The sequence below is a fragment of the Macrobrachium nipponense genome, chromosome 15, assembly GCF_015104395.2.
Source record: "Macrobrachium nipponense isolate FS-2020 chromosome 15, ASM1510439v2, whole genome shotgun sequence".
Taxonomy (NCBI): domain Eukaryota; kingdom Metazoa; phylum Arthropoda; class Malacostraca; order Decapoda; family Palaemonidae; genus Macrobrachium; species Macrobrachium nipponense.
The window spans coordinates 92,243,765-92,250,865 of NC_087208.1; positions in this window are offsets into that span (position 1 = coordinate 92,243,765).

Consider the following 7,101-nt stretch of genomic DNA (forward strand, 5'->3'; position numbering starts at 1 on the left):
ACTCAAAGATAAAAAAACTCGCAGTAGCGAAATCTCAATGATGTAGATAATTTCTGTAAAAAAGTAAGATTAAGAATGTCTCGTAACTTCAGCCACATGAATAACGAAATTCGACCTGCAAAGGAAACACTCAAAGTTACTCCAAATGAATAAAAAATTGTACTTAGCTTGCTTTTGTGGGAAGTCACGGTGTTCCGATAACGACACACGGCCTTGGTCCTCCTTCTCTATTTAGCGGACGACCTGGTTTGCTTCAGTTTTCCCCCGTCGTGCGTTTGTTTTCGATGATTCGAGCCCTTGAAAATCCGATGCTGCAGACGCGTTCGGTTTTGTTTCTTGCAGTGCCGGAAACGCTCACTAACGATGTTTTCTTGAATGATTCTAATGAGAGACGAAGCTTTTCCGTGCCGTAGGGAAAAAGGACAGTCGGTTTTGTTTTCTTGAAGTTATTCACTAACGATGATACTAAGTTGCTTGACGAATCTTGTTGTTTTCTGAAGTCGCTCACTAATGATGATACTAGGTTGCTTGAAGAATCTGCTGCTTTTCGTCGTCGTTGACTTCATGATTTATTATTCTGTTTTTTTCTTCGTAGGACGTTGTAGAGTTCTTCTGGTCCGCTGGCCACCAAATATTAGGCCTTGGTCCTCCTTCTCACCGCTGCCACCAATATTAGGGCTTGGTGGGCCTTGTATGATAAGGCGCCCTATGAGGTAATGTTAGACTAGCGATAATCTATACGCTAAGTCGGTTGGTATTGCACTTCCATCTTCAATGGAGTGTCTGGGGTTTTGTAGATCACTTACGAAGTCGGTATTATCTTTACGACGATGTGTTAAACTCATGGTTCGGTGAGGTTCTTGTAGAAAACACAAGGTATAAAAATAGTATATTCTTCTGAAGTTTTACATGATGAAGATCAGGTATGATCGTACAAGTCTTCTATGACGATAGCTTGATCGCTTCTAAGCCATGATGATGGCTAATCCTATTCCTCTACATGATAAAGCTTAGGTAAAGAGGTACAGGTCTTCTAATGACGATAGCTAACTCTGTTCTGCCTGTCTACCATCCGCTGTTACAAGTTATGAAGGAACAGACAGTAGTTCGAAACATATGAACATACTATCAGATGACATAGTTTCATACGAACACACAATCAAATGAGACACGCTACAGATCACGGTAGGCCGTTTGAAAATAATAGGTCGGGTAGTTGTCCTCCAAGCAGGGAGCTTGGACTAATGTTTATAAACAATTGAATGACTACAGGTGACGGCATGTTATCTTAGCCTACATACTTATTGTATACGTCATCTTTAGCGTCTCTAGTCTGATCACATTCCTGCAAGCAATCTGGTTGACCTCTTTAGTTTTAGACTTTATATATATGGACTAACATTCCATATTTTTATTATGTAAACACTTACATATATATATATATATATATATATTATATATATATATATATATATATATATATATATATATATATATACATACACACATGTATATATATAGTATATATATATATATATATATATATAATATATATATATATATATATTATATATACATATATATATATATATATATATATATATATATAGTATATATAGTATATGTATATATATATATATAGTATATATTATATATATATATATATATATATATATATATATATATATATAGTGTATGTATATGTATATACACATACATACATATACATATTTAAATATATATATATATATATGTGTGTGTATAAAATTTATAAACTGTTCATATAGTACTGCGTGTCATTCGCAATGTTTGATTCTCTCCTTGACACAAGAGGCAAAAGGCTAAGGGAGGAAGTCGTTTGCAAAGCGACTCTTCGGAGTCTCATCCGTCTCCGTCATTCCCGGAGCTGATGGAGAGACGAATGACGCTCCGCTCATCTGCATAGGAAGGAAAACCTCACATTCAAAGCAAAGCGATCCATCAAAATGTAGTGAAATGATCCTCAGCGTTGATGGATTAGTGTTTTTCCATTTCTCTAGGGTACTTCGACTTCAGAATTATTGCCTTCCTCATTTAATTTTATTCTGAAGCATTTTTTATTCATGTTCGTATTATATTTTTGGAAAACCTAGCCACCTGAGGAAAAAAAAAAACCAACCAAGTCCTTATGGGTGCCGGTCCCAAGCCCGGATAAATAGGGAGGGTTGGTGTCAGGAAGGGCATCCGGCTGTAAAAATCTCTGTTGCCAAAAAAAACCAAAAAAATAAGGAAACAATGAGCCGAAATATGGAAAGAGGTAATGCTAGGGTGGCGTACTCCGTAACGACGCACCGAGACATCGCCCTAACTCTGTGGTAAGGCGAGGGCTACTGCATCAGAGCGGGTGCAGCTAAAGAAGCGAGCTCACATTGGTTCAGAGTATGTCAGCTAAATGTTGGGTTCCATGACTGGGAGAGGTAGAGAATTGGCTGACTTGATGAGAGAAAAAGAAAGTAGATGTTGTGTGTGTGCAAGAAACGCGGTGGAAAGGAAATAAAGCTAAAGAGTTGGGAGATGGATATAAGCTATATTATAGTGGAGCAAATAAACAAGGTAGAAATGGAGTTTGGCATAGTACTGTCTAGTGAACTAAAGAACTCGGTAATAGAAGTGCATAGAAAGAATGACCGTATCATCAGATTGAAGATATGTTATGGAGGAGAGATTCTGAATATTATAAGCGCATATGCACCACAAGTTGGTTGCACAGAAGAAGAGAAGGGAAATTTCTGGAGAGACATGGATGGAATAATGCAAGAACTGGAAGAGCATGAGAGGGTGATAGTTGGGCAGATTTGAATGGCCATGTCGGAAGTGAAATGAGGCGATTGGGCGGGTGCATGGGGGCCATGGAATTGGGGAGAGAAACCAGAAGGAGAGAGTGTAGTGGACTTTGCTGTGTCATTCGACATGGCAATAGTAAACACATTTTTTGAGAAGAAAAGGGAACACCTAATAACATATAGGAGTGGGGGAAGATTCTCCCAGATAGACTATTTCTTGTATAAAAGGATAAATCTGGTGGAGGTCAAGAACTGCAAAGTTCTCCAGGCGACCATGTAGCCCCCCCCAACACAGGCTGCTATGTATGGCTTGAAGTTGAAAAGGGAAAGAAAACCAAAGCTAAAGGGATAAGGAAAATTAAATGGTACGAATTACAGAAGGAAGGGGATAAGAAGAGAGAGTTTAAGAGGAGGGTTTTGGAGGATATTGATATAGGGTGATTGAAGATGTTCAAGAATGGTGGGCACGAAATGCAGCAGTAATAAGAAGGCATGGAAAGGAGCTGCTAGGAGAGACATCTGGTATCATATGGGGAAGAAAAGGATAGTTGGTGGTGGAATGAAGACATTGAGAAAGTAGTAAAAGATAAGAAGGAGGCAAAGAAAAAGAAAAGATGGGAAGAGTCACAGTCAGTGGAAGACAGAAATAGGTAGAGAGAAAAACAAGGTGGTGAAAAAGGTGGTAGCCCAAGCTAAAGCAAAGTCGTATGATGATGTGTATAATGAGCTGGGGACAAAGGAAGGATTAAAGAAGATGATGAAGCTATCAAAGGCTAGAAATAAGAGCACCAAAGATATAACACACATCAAACAAATAAAGAATCAAGAGGGTGTAGTGCTTAGAAAGGAGGAAGACATTGTGAAGAGATGGAAAGAATATTTCGAACAGTTGTTAAATGAAGAAAATAATAGACTAATAAGAGAGGATGGGCAAGTGAACATTGGCATGGTAATGATGTTTTCTAGGCAAGAGGTACTAAATGCACTGAAGAAGATGAAGAATGGGAAGGCACCGGACCAGACATGATCCCGGTGGAGGCATGGAAAGCATTAGGAGATGAAGGAGTGGATTATACTGTACGATCTTGTTATGATAAAGATCCTTGAACAGGAAAAAGATACCAAATGAGTGGCGTGGGAGTATATTGATCCCAATTTTTAAAGGGCAAAGGCGATGTCCAAGAGTGTGGTAATTATAGGGGCATTAAATTGATGTCCCACACTTGAAGATACTGGAAAGGATTGATAGATGCTAGACTGAGAGGAAGAAGTACAAATAGGTAAAGAGCAGATGGGATTTATGAAGGGAAGGGGAACAACAGATGTATATTTTGTCTGATCATAATGGAGAAATTCGGGGCGGGGGAAAGACAAAGGACCTACATATGGTATTCATTGACCTTGAAAAGGCTTATGACAGAGTCCCGAGACAAGAGGGATGGAGGAGCCTGAGGGAGAAGATGGTGCCAGAGAGTAGGGGGTGTGCGATTGATACAAGAGATGTACCGGAATGTATTTACCAGAGTGAGGAGCAGTGTTGGGGAGACAGAAGGTTTTGAGGTGAGAGTAGGATTACACCAGGGGTCGGCTCTGAGCCCATTTATCTTTAACATAGTGATGGATGTTATAATAGAGGAAGTAAGGGAGACAGTACCATGGAACATATTGTATGCGGATGATATTGTTCTGTGTGCAGAGAGCAGGGAAGATCTGGAGTGAAATTGGAAAGATGGAGACAAGTACTGGAGGACAGAGGAATGAGAATAAGTAGATCCAAGACAGAATATATGTGTACCACCACCTGAGGGGGATGATAGAGAAAGTATTCAGCTTGGTGGAGAGCAAATAAGGAGAGTTGATAAGTTTAAGTATTTGGGATCTTTGTTAACGCTGGAGGAAGTATGGAAGAAGAAGTAAAACATCGGTACAGGCAGGCTGGAACAACTGGAGAGCGGCCTCGGGAGTTCTTTGTGACAAAAGAGTGCCGCTTAGGTTAAAGGAAAATTTTTTTAAAATTCACAAGACGGTGGTAAGAACAGCAATGCTGTATGGTACGGAAACAGCAAGCATGAGAAAAGCAGAGCAGAAGAAGATGGATGTGGCAGAAATGAGAAGCCTTGCTTGGAGGGGATGTCTGGGGTAAACAAGAGTGGATAGGATCAGAAATGACTACATAAGGGGGTCAACTAAGGTGGAGTATCAAAGAAAGTGCAGGAGGGGAGGCTGAGATGGTATGGACACCTGTTGAGGAGGAGAATGAGGACCACGCTGGGAGACCATACTATGGGAGTGGAGGTGCAAGGAAGAAGAAAAGAGAGGGAGACCAAGAAAGAGATGGAAGGACTGTGTGGAGAGGAGATTTACATGAGGGGAAGGGAATTGATGAGGCAGAAGCGCAAGATAGAAATAGATGGAAACGGCTCATCCGAAACGGCGACCCCATATAAAAATAGGGAAAAAGCTGGGAAGAAGAAGAAGATTATATTTTTGGAAACGATGACGGGAATGTAGTCATAGTACTGTTAGTTTATTTTAACATTTATTGAAAAAAATTTGAAAACATTTTATCTTATTTTTTGGGTTCAAGGAGGGGATAAAATGACGCTGGTTAGGAAACTGCACTGATTCGTAGGACTTGCTCAGAGATAAGTTACATGCCACACCTACGACGACACTTTTCTTAGTACCCCCCCTCCCCCCCCCCTTTTTTTTTTAAGTGAGTGTGGACTGTGGATGGGGAGCTAACTGTAATGAAGAGCCGCACAGATAAAGTAAACTTTCTACTTTCTGCTTTTGATTGACTGTTCGCATTGCTGCAGCAGAAAGGAAATACACTCTGCACATTATTATGCGTTGTCCTGATGAACATAAAAAAAGCTTATCCTTTCGTCACAATCATTTGTAATTTTGCTTTACAACTAGAAGCTGAAAACAACAATTACAAACTATCGCTGAACAGGAGCTAGTTTCATCAATTAGTCTACTCCGCCAATCGCAATATGGTACTGGCTTTGAGTATTAGATTTACAATTTGTTTAATAAAAAAAACAAAAAAGGATTCTTAGCCGGTGCAAAATGTGATATTTCTCGCACAAGCTCTTGCTAATTTCTTGATCGAAACTTATGATAGATCGGAGAGGGTACCATTCCACATCCTCAAATAATGCGAGGATGTCGGAGCATAAATTAAAGAGGTGAGAAAAAGATTTGCTTAGGAAGCATTGCAACAACTCGGATTTGCCTCTCTGGTTCAGAGATGTCGTTCAGATCAGCGTTTAAAGAATCACACAAGCTTGATGAAGCCCCTTGGATTAACTATACTGAGAACGATCGTCTTTCGATTACTCGAACGGGAAGATTGACGATTAATTCGTTAACTTTATCATTTTTTCTTTTCACTTCACCCCTTCTTTCGCAAATTTATCACAGGAACTGAAATCACACAGTTAGCCTAGATAATTACGATTACTGATACTTTGTTGCTGGTTCAGTGGAAGACAGAACTACAGAAAGACAATATTGATGAGTAAGGCGCTCGGCAAGATCAAAGGACTTCATTACCTTTTGTTTTAATTCCAGGCAATTTTTGCTTATTTTCTTTTTTTTTTTATAAAGTTAAGGTAGATTATTACGTGTTCTTTTAATAATTTATCAATGATGCCCTTTAAAACAAGCATGTTTGGGGAAATCCACATGCATTTTCTTAACCCCATTTAAGGTTTGTTTTAACGACTTACCCTATATCTCAATATAAGAGAGATTAAGTTTAGTATATCTTGTGTGGATAAGGGATTTCATAATATTCATTTTCATTTCATAATAACCATTGTCATTTCAGCACGACACTTAAAGTATACAAGATGTTTCTGTTTTCATATTGGTTGTATACAGTTGACAGGTGCAGTTGTCTCCGGAGAATAAATTACTTAACAGTTGCTCATAAAAGTGGATATAGGGAAAAAGAAGTAATGTGTCTTTTTTTTTTAATACATGGTATATTACTAGATGGGAGATAAACCATAAAAACTACTTACAGCCGTGAAAAATCAAAAACACTTCTTAGAAGAATGCCTCAAGAACAAGTACTACCAAAAATGTACGGATTCAGGAGATGGACTTTGCAATCGGACCCCTTTCCTCTCTCGCATAAGATTTTCCTGGAGGAAAGAATCACCAACACGAAAAACGACATCTTGGTACTACGCAGAGTGATATTTGGACTCTGTCTAATCTTCGCTTCCTCACTACGGACCACATATACAGGTATCTGATTTCATTC